The sequence below is a fragment of the Perognathus longimembris genome, chromosome 6 (assembly GCF_023159225.1).
Source record: "Perognathus longimembris pacificus isolate PPM17 chromosome 6, ASM2315922v1, whole genome shotgun sequence".
NCBI classification, from domain to species: domain Eukaryota; kingdom Metazoa; phylum Chordata; class Mammalia; order Rodentia; family Heteromyidae; genus Perognathus; species Perognathus longimembris.
Genome location: NC_063166.1, coordinates 59,812,159 through 59,832,911, shown reverse-complemented (window position 1 = coordinate 59,832,911; position 20,753 = coordinate 59,812,159). Strand labels below are relative to the sequence as shown.

General features: G+C 37.8%; 1 protein-coding gene across 2 annotated transcripts in view; it reads left to right on the top strand.

Moving 5' to 3' along the window:
* The window catches only part of Ankef1 (ankyrin repeat and EF-hand domain containing 1), a 48,281-nt gene that overhangs the window by 8,495 nt on the left and 19,033 nt on the right, over positions 1 to 20,753 (top strand). Inside the window, exon 1 of one of the 2 annotated variants that reach the window (XM_048348804.1) lies at positions 15,405 to 15,548. The exons of the other annotated variant lie outside the window; for it this stretch is intronic. The gene's annotated coding sequence lies outside the window, so the exon portion shown is untranslated. Of the gene's footprint in view, positions 1 to 15,404; positions 15,549 to 20,753 lie in introns of those variants that run through there. 2 annotated transcript variants of the gene reach the window in all.

Below are 20,753 nucleotides of genomic sequence, written 5' to 3'. Positions count from 1 at the left end.
TCATGAACCTTAATAAATTCAAATAAAAGCTTCTAGCTGACATTATTACCAGTTCACTTATTATTGTTAGGATTACAGACTATTGAGTTCTATGTGTCTCAAAATATATTAAACCATTGTTTTATTATTATGTATTTATATTCTTTCCATATTTTACCACTGTACATGGACTGTAACATATAATCTTTAATAAATAATTATAAATCTCTTTATAATATATTAGAATTGTTGTTTTAGGACAGCCTCCTTGAATGGAATTCAGTGTAAATGGAATTAGTGAAGTGAATCACTGCATTAGAGTGTATGAATATCAATAATTATTCATAGTACATATGACTTAATGAAAATACTCTATGATGGAGTAAATGATTTGAAGTAACACTTTTAATACAGAACTCTTTATTAGTTTACTTTCTTGTTATTATAGGGGTAATGTACAAGGGTGTTACGATTAGATGAGTCAGGGATTGAGTCCATTTCCTTTCATACAGTATCTTCTGTCCCCTCACGCTCTCCCAGTCTCTCCCTCCCGTCTCCATCTATGAGTTGATTAGTTCACTTTCACCAGTGTTCAGTGAACTCCACTGCTGTACTTTTTCACCCTCCCCACAATCCTTCAGAAGATGCTCACTTGAATATAATTATATATGTTAAGGAAGACAGAATCATCAAAAACTTAAAATTAAAACCAGAAAAGGAAGGCAAAGAAAAAGAGGTATCTTGTTTCTACTGCACTATTGGTAGGGATATAGACTTGTACAACCTCTCTGGACAGCAGCCTGAAGGTTCCTCAAAAAAACTATACATAGATCTTCCCTACAACCCAGCCATACCAGTCCTGGGAATTGACTCTGAATATCATGAGCCAGGATATAATAAGGATGCCTGCACATCCATGTTCATTGTCACACTATTCACAATAACCCTAAACTACAGACCTCTTTTGGGAAATTTCTTATTTCTATTGAATGTCAAGGAAAATTGTGTTAATTATCATGGATGACAAACAGATCAGTAGGAGCTGGCATAATTCTTTCTATCCTATCCTTAAATGCTCCTAGTTTTCTCATGATCATAAATACTGTCATATACATGCACATACTGGAAAAAATGAGAGATAAACTGTAGTAGTTTCATGCTGTGGCACCTTTCCCTGTACTTGTGTTGGCCTTACTGCAGACATGTAGTTAAATCACTTCCCTCAAAAGTATCATTCATTCCCTGTCCAAATGGCATTCATTTGCAATGAGATTACATAATAGGATATTGCTATTTACATATTCCCAGCTTGAAAACCGCCCCTACTCAGACATCCCCAAACTCACACCTTATGTCATTACACAAGCTTGCTTCCAAAGCAAGCATCTTAGTTTTATTTTGTTTGTTGTTTTATTCTATATGGGAAACAAACTCTAGAAAAGTGATGAGAATAATTACAAAGTAGTAAAATATGCTTTCAATAAACAAATTTCACCATTCCACTTTATCCTTTTTTTTATAAAACATGACAATAATGAAAAAATATTCTTAAAAACACATAAAATATCAGGGATAGTTGCAGTGGCTCATACCTGTAATCTGGGAGGTACAGATTTCAGTTTGAGAACAGCACAAGCAAAACTAATTTTGTGGGACTCCATCTAAACAATTAAGATATGTGGGAAAGATGCACTGACAGGAGTTCTTTCTTTCTAGGAATGAGTTAACCCTGTTGATGATCAGAGGGAAGCAAGGACCAACGTATCAAAGCATCAGAGTATAGATTTTGCACCTTTCTAATCCCAGAATTCAGGAGGCAGTAGAAACAGGAGAATATCAAAGCAATCCTAGGATATATATAGTAAGTTCAAGGCTATCCTAGGATATAGAGGGGAATACTTTCTCAATAAAAGAATAAAAATAACCACCAAAAATAAATAAGACAAAGAAGAAAACAATAAAACAGAGATACCCAATTAATACACCCTGATACAGGCTTCTTTTTTTTAACTTAAGGAAACACAGAATTTGCTTCAAGTGTTTCAAACTAACAAATATTCAATTTGTGTGATATAAATAATATGTGAACAGGATGTTAGAAGTAATAGAACATCTGTAGCTCCTAGAAAATAAAACACAATCAGGGATGACATGAGTGATGTAATCATTATGTCTATGTTCAGTTTGTTTCTAGGTCATTCAGATTGTCATTCACATATAAATGACAATGAAATTCTTAGAAACAGAAATACCCAGAAGATAAGAAAAGCCATAACATTTCAAAACTACCTACTTGGGGACAGCATAACATTGGGGAAAAAATAGGTTTTCCTAAGTGTAAAATCTCAGTTTTGGAGAGGATAAAATTTTTTTCAATGCCATTTGTAATGAAAATTTGTTGAAATGCCTTTAGACTTACCAAAATATCTTCAAGAATTAATGGAAAAATATGTCTTCAAAATGCCTCAGCAAACCAACTTGAAATGAGCTTTCTTTTTCTTTTCTTTTTTTTTTTTTTTGGTATTGTAAATAAAACTGGCTATTGTCTTTGCTGGTCTTGGTGTAGTCTGAGGAAGAATCATGAAGTCCATGAAGAACCATGTGAAAAGTGATCAGATGTGATTTTTCTCTCCACCATAATACCAGGAAAACTACTTGTTGCCTATATCACATGCTGTGTTTGATCTCCTTTGGCTATTTGGAAAGCTTTTCCTCTTTCCTCATTACATTATCCTGAACTTGTAATGATTGTCTTTTAGCCACCCTGTATTGTGTGTGTGTACCATCCTGGGGATTCAACACAAAGCCCGGGTACTGTTCCTGAGCTTAATTGTTTTTTATTTTCCTCAAGGCTAGTGATCTACCAATTGAGCTCCAGCTCTACTTATGACTTTTGGGTGGTATTGCAAATAAGTCTCATGGGCTTTTCCTGCGCAGGCTGGTTTTGAACCATGATCCTCAGATCTCAGGCTTCTGAAAAGCTAGGATTAATTACAGATGTGAGACACCAGCACCTAGCACCATCCTATATTCTTAATCATGCCTACTCACATTAAGAAGCATTTTCCAGAATTAATAAGTCCTTACAAGATTGATAGTTGCAACTATAAATATTATAGATTCCAAAGAAAAGTGGAAGTTAATGAAGAAATACCGCCAATCAAAAAATAGAAAGTATCAGTAGAGTCCTCATCAAATATTAAAAAGTCTACAAGTTACATTGACACATATTTACACATATCATTACTAATAGTTACTTTATAAGTAGCAAGCTTTTATTTCTAAACTTTCACCCCTTTGTTTCATTTTTAAGCCAAAATGTTGGTTGGTATCAAAATAACTGGTCTATAGAGGAAAGTGGACAAAGAAATTTAAGGAAATAAGTGCACCTACCAGGACCAGATTCCCCAGAAAGGTGAGCTGGACACAAGGGTGAACTGGACATAAGGCATGTTATATTGACCAATTCACTCCATAGGACTTTCAGAGTAAACTAGAAAGAACAAAACAAAAAAGATGTTACGTTCACTGTGGGCAAGTGGGACTCAGTCCTTCTGGGGCAACCAGCAAAGTGGAACAGAATGCACCTGAAAAGGGACCTAGAAAAAGAAGAAAGCAGAAATGGTCTGCCAGCTTTCTGATTCCATTGGTCAAGAATTGTCACAAGGGGCTGGGGACATAGCCTAGTGGCAAGAGCGCTTGCCTCGTATACATGAAGCCCTGGGTTCGATTCCCCAGCACCACATATACAGAAAACAGCCAGAAGTGGCGCTGTGTCTCAAGTGGCAGAGTGCTGTCCTTGAGCAAAAAGAAGCCAAAAAAAAGAATTGTCACAAGAGCTGGGGGCATGGCTCAGTGGTAGAGCACCGGTCTGGGAAACACAAGGCCCCAATTTCAAGCCCCAGTACTGCTAGAAAAAAAAAAAGCATATATATATATATATATGCTGGGGATATGGCCTAGTGGCAAGAGTGCTTGCCTTGTATACATGAAGCCCTGGGTTCAATTCCCCAGCACCACATATATAGAAAACGGCCAGAAGGGGTGCTGTGGCTCAAGTGGCATAGTGCTAGCCTTGAGCAAAAAGAAGCCAGGGACAGTGCTCAGGCCCTGAGTCCAAGGCCCAGGACTGGCCAACCCCACCCCACCCCACCCCCAAAAAAAAAGAATTGTCACAAGGTTTTTCATGAACTTGAGATTCTCCATGCTTCAGAATGGCTGAGGAGTTCCTGGAAATGAATGGCAGCAGAGAAGGCCCAGGAAAGAAAGTAAGAGATAGGTGCTTAACTCACAAAGCTGAAGGTGTTCAAGAAGATAGAGTGAAGGCACAAGAAGGGCCTTGTGAGTTCTCGCAGAGTAATGCCATCTGTCTGCCATATATATTAAGTAACTTTGTTGACTTAGGTGCTCTGTGTTTTGTGTTCTTCCACATGCTTGAGATATTCACTCAAAATGTGTGAATGAGCAGGTTACTAGCTCAATCTTTCATAGAAATGGGCACTACAGAATAATAGGAAGGATAGAATGTTCTTATGCCCTGTGTATAGCAGAGGAAACTCCTCTACCACCAAGGAGAGGTGCAAATGGTGGGGGGGGGGAGCGTAATATGCGTTGGTGGGGTGATAAAGGATGGGTGTTTCCCTTCCAGAAATTGCCATCAATGAGGCAGCAATAGCTTCTATTATACACTTTGCAATAATTTTCCTGAGATTGAAACTTTTCAATATTGTTTACACAAAGGCCACAATAACAACTTACTTCTAGCAGCTAAAGGAAGGAAGAGAAGTTAAGGAGCCAGAGACAATTCAAAACAGCTATAAAGCACATTATTTGTTCATCTATGCAGACAAAAATCTTTAAATTGTCATTTAATCTTCCCAATAAAAAGTCTTCTTTACTGTAACTGGAGAAGAAATCTAGCAAAACCAATGTGCTCATTGCTTTGGTAAATGAACTATGCTAAATAACAACTGTTCAGCAATGATACTGAGCACATAGAAGCCAATGGGAATAACTTTATTTAATTGTACTCATAATTGTTCTGGTCTATTATTGGTCTGTTTCTATTTCTTGTCCACTCAGAAATGAATGATTTCACACCGAAAAGCCAGGTGACAAGCCAGGTGACAGATTAAATGTCATGGCTTTGACCAAGAATGGCAGAAAGGAGCCAGCAAAGGACTACAAAGGAAATAATTTCCGTGGAATCACAGATAAAAAACCTTACCATGAGTCTTCTCTCTTTCCAATAGAATTCTGAAGCCCTCTTCCATGCTTTCAGTGGACTGAGTAAACTGGTCGCATTATTTATCTACAGAGAAAGCTTCCTGCTTTCACATAAATCAAACTCAGCCCCTTCATACTTTCGGAGTCTCATAGAAATCTCTCCTACATTCCTACCTGGCATTCCTTACAGGAAACACCCTGGACCAGTTGTGACTCCACCTCTAATTATTCATTCCTACTTCTCATGGAGTCCTTATTATACTCTCATTAGCATAAAGGAAAAGCACTTGTTGCCTAGCAACAACATTCGTATTCATAGTGAACAACATTCACTATGGCTATTAACTGGAGTTCTGCTTCTATTTTTTTTTTAATTTTCTCCTGTGTTCTTAGATCCTCTCATTTTTATGACTAAGGAAATCCATTTCTCCCTCTAGTTCTGCCTCATCTCTTGTTTCATGAACTTCTCTACTATATCCACGCGATTTGTTTCAGTTGTCGTGAATTCATTGCCTTGATTTCTGTTGTTTCTATGAGTTAGCATTAACACTCTTCCTTCCCCTAAGAAGACGATCCATAATGTTGCCTCTTCCTCTCTTGTCTGAAAGTTCATTTATACATTGCCCACTTTCTTCTTGAAAACATTATTGTTATCTAAAGTCACTTTGTGATGCAATAGAACACAGAGCTTTTTGATCTATTGCTCTATTGTCAAAAATGTTAAGATGCTTTTATTATGACTGAATAGTATTCCTTTGTATATATGCACCTTGTTTTCTTTATTCGTTTATCAAGTGGAACCTAAAGTTGTTTATACTTTTTTTTTATACTGGGGTTCTCACTCTGGCTAAGCAGGCACCCTACCATGAAGCCATATTTCTTGCACTATTTTTGAGATAAGGTCTTGCTTCCTGCCCAAGTATATACCTACACTGCCATGTTCCATGTTGTAGCTAGGATGGTGGGAGGATGTCACTACACCCAGCTATGAATTAACAAGGGACCACAGTTAGGGCTGGACTAGACTTTCTATAGTTTCATTCTCAACCAAGATTGGTAGCTTCAGCTCCCAGCACATAGGTGATTTTATTCTGCTTCTTAAATACTGTGACTGATAAATGTGGGAGTGCAACTATTTCTTAAATATGCTAATTTTATTTCCTTTGGATGTATATCCAGGAATAAGATTACTGGACTATATGGTAGTTGTGTTGCTTACTTTTTAAGAAAATTCAATAGAATTGCAGTATAGTGGTGACACGCAAAGGGTCCTTTACTGGCACAATTTTACTGTTAGGTGTTATCTTCGAGGGGGGGGGCGCTGTTGTTTAGCTTTGCTTTGCTTTTTTGATAATATCCAGTTTGAGATTTTCTGAGTCTTGCATTTCTATATGTATTTTTGGGTCAGCTTGGCAGTTTCTATAACACATACACAAACAAATATAAAGATCGTGCTGGGTCTGTACGTTATACATTAAGAATATTGTGTCTTTCAATTAACATGGGTTTTCTTAGTCTTCATTGGCCTTCGTTTTTTTAATTGGCCTTCATTTTGTGCCATATGGTTATTTCTTTTTCTTCCTTATTCTTTTTAAACATTTGCACAAAGGGGCTTCACTTTGACATGCCAGTTTGTAAGTACAATGTATTTTGATACACTTTTTTCCCATCATTCTCCATCTCTCCCAACCATAGTAATCCTCTCACTTTTCTTTTTTTATTTGTTTTTGATTTCTCCTATGTTTTGATTTTAGTTCATGGCTTCAATACTCTCAATTTTCTTTAGTTCCATTTTCACATCTATGCATTGAATATGACTACAATCTTTCCTTTCATTTCCATTTATTTATTATTTATTTTGCGTGAGGCAGAGTTAGCCAGTCTCAAAATTAAACATGTTAATTTCTTCTTCATTTTACATTTTTGACAGTCCTGGGGCTTGAACTCAGGGCCTGAACACTATCCCTGTCTTCTTTTTGCTCAAGGCTAGCACTCTGCCACTTGAGCCACAGTGCCACTTCTGGATTCTTCTATATATGTGGTGCTGAGGAATCAAAGCCAGGGCTTCATGCATACGAGGCCAGCACTCTACCACTAGGCCATATTGTTGGATATATATCCTAGAGTACAATCTCTAGTAGTTGAGTTTCTTACTTCTTGAGAAAACTCAATAGACTTGCAGTATACTGGTGATAGGCAAGGGATCCTTTATTTGTACATTTTTACTGTTAGTGGTTCAAGGCTAGCCTTGAACTCCTGATCCCCTATTTCAGTCCCCAGGATGATATTCTTTATTTTCTGTCAACAATTCTTTGTAGCTTTAATTACCATATTACCCTCATGTTATCCTGTAATGCAGCTAGCTTTCCGATAAGGATGGACTTCTCTGGATGACAGTGGCTCACACCTATGATGTCAGCTGCTTAGGAGGCTGAGATCTGGAGATTACAGTCTGAATGCAACGTGGGCAGGAAAGTCCATGAGGCTCTTATCTCCAATTAATGACCAAAAGCCAGCAATGGAGCTATGGCACAAGTGGTAGAGCGCTAGTCTTGAGCAAAAAAGCTCAATAACATTGCCCAGACCCTGAATTCAAAATTCTAAACAGTGAAATATATGAAAAGGAAAAATTTAAATAAGGATAGAGTTGGTGCAGCATAAAAACAGACAATAGAACAAGAAATATTATCTACTTAACTGAGTGAATCACATGTTTTTAAGTGGCTGGAAATAACCAGGTAACATGACAAGAAGCTTTGCTGTTTGCTTTTTCTCTGTGTAATGATGTTTGTGTTAAATATTTATTTAATTTCAAAGGTAATTAGAGTGCAGACTTTTCCTGAATTTGGTGGATAAGTGAGTCATTTGAAATAATTATATTGATTGTTATCAACTCTTCATTTTATTTTCAATGTATCTTCTCCAGTAATAGCAATTAAAGCCGACCTTGCAAGGAATACATTTCCTCAGCACAATTCTGCTTCCTATTCCAGATTTGACACTGTTTACCTTTGTGACCTTAAACACATGAATCTGTGTTTCTAACTTATCATTTTGTCTACTGAATAATGAGAGGATTTGATTCGCTTTCTTTAGTTTTTATCTCTTTTGACTGTTATAGATAACTTTCCATCCTCCAAATATAATTTTTTGAACTTGGACTTGTAAGAATTTACATGAGACAGGAGCCATGTCTGGCTGCAAAGGTAGCAGGAAGAAGCCTGTAAATTATCACAAGGAACATGGCCAAGGACATGGGTAGGAAGAATAAAGTTTTCAATAAAAACAAAAAGAGGAAAATAAACCTGAGAGGCTAAAAGTGAAGACCACAGGAAAGCGCCTCCTCCAACCACAGGTGGAACTAAGAAATCTGGCAAAAGTAAGGTGTTCCTGTGCCTTGGATGACAGTGACCCTTGATTCCATTCCAATTAAACATCTGGATTTTTCTGTCATAACATCTCCTGGTACCTGTAGATAGAATGAAATGCTGTCTGGGAGTTTGGGTATATTAGAAACAAACATTTACAAAAGAAATAGAAAAGAACAGCACAGAAAAAAAAAGTCCATGAAATAATCTTTTTATTGACTAATCATATGAAATGGAAACAATGTCATGGTTCTTACCCATCAGAGTTGGAGAGGGTGATGGGAAAAGGACTAAAAATATGAAATACTAATCAGTCTATATTTCTAGAATATTTTCCATTTCAGATTTAGTTCTGTACTAATTGGACAACATGTGGCGTGCTTTTAACTTGTGAGATAAAAATGTAGCAAACATCTAAACAAATTCCCAAAGCATGATTAGACTCAACTTCTACCTCTGACCCAAATATACTTTCTGATATAGCATAAAGTGGGCTGGGATGTAGCTCCATTGCATAGTGCTTGCCTAGCAAGTGCAATGTCCTGGGTTCAATCCTCAGTACCAAAAAAGAAAATACCCCCAAAAAATGCAGTGAAAAAAGTAGCACACATTTTTTATAATGTTAAAAATGGCAAGTGTCACAAAGTATGAAAATACAATGATTGAACTTAATTTATTCCAAACTCACTGAAATGAGTGTGCCTTTTTAAACAAATCCAATTATTGATTTGAATATTATATTTTCATCGCTATAACTACAAAAAGAAGCATTGGATAAGGATATATTTAGTAACAATATATAATCAGTTTGAGGTTAGACAGCCGCTTAATTTGTTAATTCATGAAGACCTAATTAAAAAAAAATAATTGTGTATCCTTTACCTAGGCATATTCCTTCATTCTGGTCTATGTAGCATACAAGTCATTTTAGAAATAAACTCATTGATTTCAGTTGCTTTTCCAGAGAATTCTAAACAGGATAGAAAAGATTCCATTTTCTTTAATTGCAGGAAATGGACAATGACCATTAACTTCCTGATTTCATCCCTAAATTGTCTAATCAAGGACATGGACATTAACTCTGCATATGTATATAGGAGACAAGGCTTGGAAGGAATAACAATCACTTAAGATTTTTTGTAGTTAAATATTATGAACCACCTGCAATTTCTACTTGGGCCATATTTACATTTCATGGAAGAAACACCAAAGAATTACTGAAGTTAAAGTGCCAGGTGTTGTTGAATATTTGGTAGAATCCCCAAAGGACGTTGTAACAGGCTGCTTTTTGCTGGAAGAGGTTCACCTCAAAATGACTTAAAAATATGATTAAGCCAAGTCAATTCAAGTTCTCTATTGCCCCAAGTTCTTGGAATTGGCTCTGTTAATCAGCTAAGAATAATCTTAGTCCTAGTCTAGCTAGAAAATGGTTATGCCCTTCCTTACAATATTGCCTGAAGATAAATCATAAGCTATGTTATTCCTATCAATCCACTAGTACATGATCATAATTTCCATAATTAATCCAATAATTCTTGGCACAATTCCTATTTTCCTTGTTGGTGAAAAAAAAAACCAAAATGTTGTTCTATCTAATAATGTTGGTCTACATATGATTTTTTTCTGTCTAATCATAATAAAGTAGCAAGTATACATAATTAGCCAATGAAATTTAAATATTATCAGTATTAATTATCAAATGACCCTTCATGTGGTCCACATCTTCCCGGGGAGAGAGAGAAGAGGAGGAGAAAAAGAGATTCATCTTAGCTGGGGGACAGTGGTTCCATACTAGCTTCTCCTGATGGATTCCTCAGCTTATTGTGTGCAGGCACTGAGCAGGTAGGAAGATCCAGGTATGTGAATACTTACTGATGTGCTGGGTTCAGTGTAGCTCATGACCATGCTTGTCTAGGCTCTGCTTAACTGTAACTCAGCAGCATTGTCCTTTGGAACCTCCAAGTCATGCATCAACACCCTCTCCCATTTATTTAACAGGAAATCCAAGTTTTCTATTGTTCCATGGTTAGGCCAGTTCACAGCTTTTACTCTTTAACTAATTGCAAAGATTTCTTTTGGAAATCCAGAAATTCTTGGGCTCCTGTTTGTTTCACTCAGAAGGAAAGGAAGGAGTGGTTGTTTGGCTTTGCTTATTCATGTCTTGCTGGCTTATCTCTTCCAGGAGGCTGATTATATCTAGCAATCTCCAGATGAGAAAGGGACTGGAATGTTAAGTCGGAGCTTCAGAGACAAGGAGCCAAATGCTAACTTCCTCAAATGTTGCCTTTTCTCTCTTCTACCATCCTATGTCTTGTTGGCATAGTTATTGTGGGACAGGGACAAGTCAAGCATTTTGTTACATATGGATCCCTCTAGCTTGGGAAATGGTCTTGAGAGAGGAAATCCCAGGTATCTCCATGGTATTCTAAGAAATTATGTGCATATACTTTATTACTTAGTTTCTCTTGTTACTACAGGATGCCCTTCTCTACTAGGACTCCATGTGTGCTTTATGGCTAGGCTGTTCCTTCCACATACTTGGAATCAGACTCTGCATTTTAACCAAGATCCTCAAGTAATTTCCTCATGCTTTAACATATTTAAAAATCCCCATTTAAATAGTTTTATCAGTTTTTGAGGGTTCAGGACCCATAGAAGCTAATTAAAATTTGAAACTAAACGTATGGTAAAGTTGTATGTATTTTGAGCTGAAAATGTGTCTATATATTGAAAGAGACTTCCAACCTCTAGGTAGAATTTATGAAATACCAACCTAAATATGTTCCGGGTCTATCCCACACTATAAAGACTAAAGAGGAAAATATTGCAAGCTTTAAGGAAGAAGTAAGAACTTACATACAAAGCAGCAAGGAAAAAATCTGGCAAGAGACACATCATGTTGATAAGACTGGAAAAAACATCTACTGAATATTTCCCAGGTGCCCACAGCCCTGGGTGCCATCCTTACTACAGCTTCACAAGAGACCCAGGACTGGAGCTACTCCTACAAATTCCTGGCCCACAGAAACTAAGAAATAGTTTGCTATGAAGTTTTGGTGATTAAAAATTTCACTTCCAGGGGCTGGGAATATGGCCTAATGGCAAGAGAGCTCACCTCGTATACATGAGGCCCTGGGTTCCATTCTCCAGCACCACATATCTAGAAAACAGCCAGAAGTGGCGCTGTGGCTCAAGTGGCAGAGTGCTAGCCTTGAGCAAAAAGGAAGCCAGGGACAGTGCTCAGGCCCTGAGTCCAAGCCCCAGGACTGGCAAAAAAAAAAAAAAAAAAAAAAAAAAAATCCACTTCGAAGGTCCTGATGAAAAATTGAGAAAGTATGTAAGGAACTTTGCTATTTTTTTTTTATTATCTGATCCAACAACTATGTTATAAGCCTTCGCCCATCATTATTTTGTTCTTGTTGCTGTTTGTTTTTGTATTTTTTTCTTTTTTGAGATGAAGGCTTGGCTATGTTGTCCAGGCTGCTTTTGACTCCTATTTTATTATTTGACTCCTATTTTAGACTTTCAGGTATCAGGGATTACAGGTTTATGCCATCACACTCAGATCCATTTTCTTTATTTCAATAACCCTACTTGGATTTTTCTGTCTGGATCATGGGTTTTTAGCTTTGTCTCTGGGTCCTCCAGGCCCCACCCCCCAGGCTGGATACTTGAAACCAGAATCATTTTAAATCCTTGCAAAACTGTAAATGTCTTTATTTACCCAGATAAATAAATGGCGTCTAACTTGTGCATTGAATTTCTAATATTCATTCATTCACCTTCCTTAGCAGTCTTTTTCTGCCAAACTCTAGCTTCTCCTGCTCTCTTCCAGTAGATGGTTATTTAATTTTTTGTTTGTTTTTCTGTGCCAGCCTGGGGCTTGAACTGGTGGGGAGCGGTCTCTGAGCTTTTTGTGTTCAAAACTAGAGCTTTACCACTTGAGCTACAGCTCTTCTTCCAGCTTTTTGGCATTTAATTGGAGATAAGGTTCTCACAGATTTTCCAGCCTGGGATGGCTCCAAACTTCTATCCTCACATCTCAAGTGCTTCAGTAGTCAGGATTGTAGCCACAAGCTACTGGTAGCTCTTGGTTTTTCTTTTATCTAGTACAAAGCCCCCTTCATGCTACCTTACAGAAACTTTGGTCCCTCCAAAAAATCAGATCCTGATCAGAATATAACTATCTGCAAATTGCTCATATTGTATTATTCTCTTTTCTTTTCCTTTTTTTTTTTTTTTTTTTGAATTTTTTCCTCAGTTGGTCATAGGGTTTTAACTCCAGGCCTGGACACTGTCCTTGAGCAGTTTTTGCTCAAGGATAGTGCTCTACCACTTTGAACCACAGCACCTATTCTGTTTTGTTTTGTTTTTAATTAAAAAAAAAATCTCAAGACCTTTCTTGCCCTGGCTGGCTTCAATTTGGGATCCTCAAATCTCAGCCTCCAGAGTAGCTAGGATTACAGACATGTGCTACCAGTGCCTGGCTCTAAATTGAGTTTTAAGCAAACAGTTTACAAAATATCTTAGTAACTAAGTCGATCATATGAACCAGACAGTTCATTAGCATAATTCATATGTATGTAAAAATGCTTATTAAAAATGTAAAGCTTACAAACCTAATAGTTAACAGTGGTTACATAAGGAGTCAAATGGTTTAATTTGTAAGGAAAGAAAACAGTCCTAATTTCTCATCCTACTTTCCTACTTGTTTAGTATCAGGTGCTAAGTAGGCATCCTGTTTCTCGGGTATAAAATGAGGTAGTGCTCTTCCAGTTTTCTGGTGGTTAATTAGAGATAAGAATCTCAGGGATGTTCCTTCCTAGGCTGGCTTTGAACCTCAATCCTCAGCTGAGTAGCTAGGATTACAGGCGTGAGCATCCGGCACCTGAAAAACTGCTCATATTCTAAAGTAGTTGTTGTCCAACTTTCATTTAATAAAAAGTTGTTTCATAATTAATACAATATAAGCCAGTGTAACTTGCTAATGGGAATATTAAATAGTATTCTATGTCATCAATATTTTCAAAATTATTTGACATGTTTTCATTTCTCTTTTGAAATGTAATAAAATATATGTTGTGAATATATTCCTTACTCATATAAGAAAATGCAGGTTTTAAGTAAATTTTCAGAATAAAATGATGAGTATTATTCCCTAAAACATAGATACCTTGAAACATTTGAATAGTTCAATATTATTTTAATACTTGGGAAGGGAAATATTTTAATATTTGGGGAAGGAAAATATGAATGGATCCTATAAGATTAATTTGTAAACAATTGTGAAAACTCTAACATTTTACCTCAATCTTATGGAAATACCTATAAAAATACAGGCATTTTATTTCCAATTAAATATGCCATCCCATCATCCATCGGTATGCCATACTAGTTACAAATTTACATTTCTATTTTTTAACCTAAATCAATTAATATGATGGTTGCAATGAAACATCTTGCTATCTAATACAGTAAATCAAAATTAAAAAGCTTGTAGTAGTTGATGCAGCTTATTCCTGAGTCTGATGAAAAAGTTCATAAAGATGTATGAGGAAATTCAATATAATCTCTCCTATTTGTGAAATTCTCGGACTGATGTGCTTAAAAACAATATAGAGACATGATCCTAACAGCCTTTTTTTAACAGTAGATACTAAAAATATACCAAATACTCACCAGTACTGAAACTAATTTGAAAGAACAAAACATTGAAGGAAAAAAATGAAATACACATCATTCTATATTTTTTCACAAATCTCAAAACATGTAATGCTAAGTACATATTACATGCATTTTTGAAATGCTGTTTAAAATACAAAATTCAGAATAGATATAACTAATGCATTCAGGAAGGGAAGGATGAATAGAAAAACACAGGGTCCAGTGGTAAAACCTGGTCTTATTCTTTTTCTTCCCTCTTCCTTCTTTCTCTCCTTTCTTCTTTTCTTTCTCTATTTTACTTGTGTACCTGTTTCCTACCTTCTTTTCCTTTAGTCATAGTATACTACTCTTCTTTGTATTTTCCATATATGATGTAGTATTTTTGTGTATAGTAGTCCTTATTTTTAAACAGAGTGGAAGATAAGATAGGTGGATTTGGGGAACATATTACTTTTGATTAGAAGCTAGTGCTATTTGAAAAAAAATACATGTTTTATATTCACATATGCCAACAAGAGCTTAAGAATTCACCTGAAAAAAGTATATAGAGGCAAAAGCAGGACTGTTATGGTGCTTTTGTAGACTCTGAAATAAAGTTATCTTCATGATTTATTTGTTCTAGTTTTGAATGTAAAAACAGAAAGACACTTCTGGGAAGGTTTGCAAGAACATAGGGCACTTAGGAGTAGATTCCCTTTTCGTTTAACTGTAGCATGTATTGCTTTATTCAACTTTTCTTTATAAAACACTAAAGTGTACCTTTACTTTTCTAATGAAAGTCCAAGGGAGAACAGATGGCAGAATAGAAAAAGAAAGGGCAGCTCCTGAGGGAAGGTGCACCTTCCCTCTCAACCTCATCCCCTGTGAGCATCTAGCCCTCAGCCAGGCCACCTTAGGAAACGGGCGGTGGGCGTGGCCTCTGCGAGCCCCGCCCCGCCGAGCACCTGACGGTTGCCCTAGCAACCCAGCCTTACGTGACTGAAGCTCACAATCTGCCCAGTCTCTGCGGTCCGATCCCGCCCCGCCTCCAATGAAGCTCATCATCTGGTGCCGCGCTCACCCTCAGCGGGCCCAGGGCTTATGGACACACACACCCTGCCCTGCTGCCCGCGTGCCAGCCCGCCTGCTCTACCCACAGGGACATCATTCATTTCTGGGGGCCTAAGGTGGGCTCCAAAAGCCCAAGGTGGTGGCTGGGATCTGTGCTGGGCAACAGAGGAAGAGGGCCCAGGACACCCCAGACATCCTCCTGGGCTGAGGGGCGCCTGTGCCTGGAAACCTGAGCCTCTTGATTGTCCAGACTACGGAAAGGTGAGATTAGCATCTTGGACATTGCCACCTAGCCTTTCCCTTGAAATTACATTTTTACCCATCCTCACTTTCCTGCATGTTTCTGAGAATTAAAACTTAAAAGACAAGGTTAGAGATTTCCCCAAAACATAAGCAGTCACTTGTGGGTGGAGCCCAAGCCCAGGTTTACATATTCACAACTAAATCTTGCACAAGCATGATCTACTTTCCTTTCCAACTAGCCTCAGGAAGTGGGTTCACAGATGAAGGAATGAGGATCGGCTTGGGTAGGTGACCTGTGCAGGTTCATACAACTAACAGGTGGAAAGAATGATGCAAAGAAGGAAGAATCACCACAGATTTCTCCCTCCAATACTACAAGCCACTGCACAAAGCTGCTTTTCTCTAGTTTTCTTTCTAATGAACCTCCTCTCTTTTTGAGACCCCATTAAGAATCTGATGAGCTCTATGAATATCTCCCCATGGAGAAAAAAAATATAACTTGAACACAAATACACTATATCACCAATTGCCATATAATTTCAGGATATTCACATGTTATTCCATTTCATGTTTTAATTGTCGATATAGATATAGATGGTTAGTAGAAGTATGCTAAGGTGGCCCTGGGTCTAGAGGGAGAAAGATACAGCTGTGTGTGTATGTGGGGACCCTCCTACTAATTATATTACATATGCCACACCACTGGTAGGGTGCCCCCAAGTCTGGAGGGCAGGACTTTTTATTTCCTCCTGGGACAGGAGTGTTAGCTTTTGGACACTCACACAGTTAATTGCAACAGATAGTGCATAGGACCTCATTCTCCTGGAGCTCTATATGATAGGCTTATAATTTTTGGTAAACTGAGCCAAGCACTGTTGAATTCCTCATTGTAGCTTGATTGGACAGTGTCTCTCATAGTGCCATTTTGGGGGGATAACATTGAAGTGTCTGACTAGGAAGTCTCTGTCCTCACAAGTGGTGGCATTCATTCAGTGTAGTCATAAACTATTTAGAATCTTCTTAGGCTAGTCCACGTATCTGCACTTCAAACAAGCCATAAACAGAAGCAGAAATAAATGTCACCAAAGCATGCCACAAAGGCCCAAGTAGATGACTGAGCCTGACCCAGAGTTTTTCTTGGAGACTCTTTACACAAATGTTCGATCTTACACTCTGCCTTCTCTAGTTTCCTAGTCTACCATGTTACACACACACTGAAAGGAAAAGCTGCATTACAGCAAGCAGGACATCACAATTGTCAAATCAAGAAAAAATGTACATGCATTAATACCACACCTAGGGATAGATAGCCTTATGCTAGTACAGGTAAAGTATTATTGGTAGGATTTTAGTGGTGATTATATAGGCATTTAACACATTTTATGTTTGAAATATTTATGTAAAAAGGATGAGAATGGAATCTTGCCTGGTCTTATGTGAACTATATTTTTAGGCGAATTTTCTAGCATTTGCCTATTTTTTTTTTTTTTGCCAGTCCTGGGCTTTGGACTCAGGGCCTGGGCACCATCTCTGAGCTTCTTTTGCTCAAGGCTAGCGCTCTTCTGGCCGTTTTCTGTATATGTGGTGCTGGGGAATCGAACCCAGGGCCTCATGTATACGAAGCAAGCTCTCTTGCCACTAGGCCATATCCCCAGCCCCTTCTGGCTTTTTCTGTTTATGTGGTACTGAAGAATCAAACCCAGGTTTTCGTGCATGCTAGGCAAGCACTCTACTACTAAGCCACATTCCCAGCCCACCTTTGTCCATTAAGAGTAGACTACATGAGACCGTTATAGAACAGTGGGACAGACTGGAGGACAGTGGGAATGATGTGGCCTAACATAGTAGCATGGGGGGGGGGTTGATGTCAGGACGTGCACTGAAGGTGAAGTTGACAAAATTTGCTGATGAATTTGAGTGAAGAGCAAGAATCCTCCTTGGGACACCTCTCTAAATGGACAGTCCTACTACTTTCCTTTCATGGTTTTCCTTTCACTTTCAAATGAACTTGCTCTGTTTTTTATTAAAAAAATAAGTAAGTAATAAAAAACACACATACACACAACAGTTAGGAACTCTATAAAGCAAATAAAGGAGAGCAACTCTAGTGTTTTCAATCTGAGAAGACTTACAGGCAGGTGATACTATTATCAGGAATGTCAGTCACAGGGCTTGAACTCTGAGCCTGGGCACTGTCCCTGAGCTCTCCAGCTCAAGGCTAGTGCTCTATCACTTGAGCCACAGGAATGGGAAAAATGGAAAAGGTCAGGATGATATCAAGAAAATGTCTCTGATGATTGTTTTCTTTGTTGTACAGAGCTTTTAAATTTCATGTGATTTGATTTGTTCTTGCCCTTATTGCCTGAGCAACTGGAATCCTACTCAGAAAGTTGTTGCCTAATCCTGCATCGTGAAGTATTTGGCTCATGTTTTTCTCTAGTACTTTCAGGCCTTTCATTAAGCTCATTGATCCATTTTCTGCTGAGAGTATTGGTGCACACCTGCAATCCCACATGCATGCAAAACAGCAATAAGAATGACTGAGGTCCAAGGCTGATCCTATGTGAAAATGAGCACATCTGAGAAATGACTAAAGCAAAAGGCTTCAACAAGCCCAATGGCACTGAGTTCAAGCTGAAAGACTATAAAAAAACTGATCCATTTTGAATAGTTTTTTTTATAAGTAATTGAGACAGAAATCTAGTTTCAGATTTCTACTTGTGCATATTCAGTTTTCTCAACACCATTTGTCTTTTTTCCTAATATATGTCAAAACAAATGTTCTCAGAAATCCTTTGGCAAAACAGATTCCTATATATGATAATGGGACCAGGTAACTTCAAGGAAGGAGTGGTAGTTCAAGATATATTGGGGGATAAGGAAGGTGATGGAAGGAGCAGTATTGCTGCACTGTACCTATATATGAAATGTTCAAGAAATTCCTCTGTATAACTACCTAAAGATAATAAACAATTTAAAATATCAGATGGCTTTAGCTGTGTGGGCTTATGTCCAGTTCTTCTGTTCCATGGGTCTTCATGTCTGGTTTTTTTTGCCAGCATGATGCTATTTCATTTGTTATTGTTTTGTTTTTACTTGTACTGGAGCGGTGCACATGCTTGGCTTGCTTAGTCAGGGTGGCCCCTACCACTTGAGCCACATCTCCAGTTCTTCACTTAGCAACTTAATTGCAAATAGAGTCTTGCAGACTTTTCTTCTCCGGATGGCTTTGAAATGAGATCCTCCAGGTCTCAGCCTTCTGAGTAGCCAGGATTACAGGAATGATCCACCAATGCCAAGCTAAAGGTTGTTACTCTGTATCTGTACTATAGTGAGTCCATTATTATGATTCCTTTAGCACAGTCCCTTTTTGCTTAAGATTATTTTGACTGTGGGGTCTTCCACACTTCCGTATGAATTTTAGGATTGACTTTTCTATTTCTGTGAAAAATGACATTGGGATTTTGATGGAGATTGTGTTTATCTATAGAATGTTTTCAGTAATATAGCTATGTTTATGATATTCTGCTGATCTATCAAGAGAAGTTGTTTCCATCATCTAATGTCTTTTGTTTTCTACTAGTTTCGTAATTTTCCTTGTACAGGTATTTTATTTCTCTAGATTAAGTTTACTTCTGGAATTGTTTTTGTAATTTCTTCCTTAGCCTGTTATTATCCATGTGTAGGAAAACTACTGATTTTATATGTTGATTCTCTATCTTTCTATTTTGCCAAAATTGTGTGTTAGATATATAAGTTTTCAGTGTGTTTGGGGGGATATTTTCTCTTAGGGATTTTTTTTTTAAGATCATACTTTCTGAAAAAACAAAACAAAACAGATAATTGGCTTCTCTTTTCCTTCTTGTCCTAGTGCTCTGGCTAAAAGTTCAAACACCCAGGCCAGTATTGGCACCAAAACAACAAACCACCAACCAAGAATTCAAATACTATATTCATAAGCAGGGTGAATTTGATCAAAATGCCTTATATGCATGTATGGAAATGTCACAATTAAACCCCTCTGTACATTCAATATACACTAATAAGAAACTGAAGGAAGTGAAGATGTAGCTTAAAGTGGTAGAATGCTAGCCTTGAGCAAAAAAACTCAGGGACAGTGCACAGGCCCTAAGTTTAAACTCCACGACTGTTGATCCTCAAGAACAGAATGTCCAGGGCTGGGATGTAGCTCAGTGGCAAAGTGCTTGCCTAGCAAGTGCAACGTCCTGGGTTTGATCCCCAGTACCAAAAAAGAAAAGACAAAAAAATACAGTTAAAAAAATAAAACCCAACCAAAAGAACAGAATGTCCAGATTATTATTTATCAGCTGTGAAATATCAGGCAAGACAGAAACCTTTCTGTGTTTCCCACACTCAGAAGGAAAGTGTGATAGTACCTAACTCATAGGATTATTGTGAGGATTAAGTGACTTAACAGATATATCAATACAGTATATTAATATTGTCATCCTCCTTTGGAGGCTTAAAAACATGGCAGTGAAATATATATATGTATATATATGCACGTATATATATAATGCTAAGTTTAATTCCCAAATTAATCATAGTAAGAAATGAACAACGGTACTTTATAAGAAACTAGAACAATTATGACAATTTTTTTTTTTTTTTTGGCCAGTCCTGGGCCTTGGACTCCGGGCCTGAGCACTGTCCCTGGCTTCTTCCCGCTCAAGGCTAGCACTCCGCCACTTGAGCCACAGCGCCGCTTCTGGCCGTTTTCTGTATATGTGGTGCTGGGGAATCGAACCTAGGGCCTCGTGTATCCGAGGCAGGCACTCTTGCCACTAGGCTATATCCCCAGCCCAATTATGACAATTTTTTTAAATGTTCTGTGAGTTCTGCTGCTCTGGACACCTTACATTTTAGGTATCTATTACACAAATGAGAATTAAGAGACTAGGTGAGTACATAAGAACTTTTGAACTTTTTGGAGATTCAGCAAGGGTTACATAAATCTGCAAGTAAATAATAAGCCCAAAAGGGAGCTGAAGGTCAGGAAATGGCCTGAGTCACTAAAGGAGTTCCTTGGGTCGGGGTGGGGGTGGGGGGAGGGAGTTCAAGAAATCTGACAGCTGGGTAAAATGTCTTACACTTCTAATCCAGGCTACTCAGGAGGCAGAGATTGAAAGGATAAAGTTTAAGACCAGCCCTAGAGGAACATGTTAGTGAAACCCCCATATCAATAAACTAGGAATGGTAGTT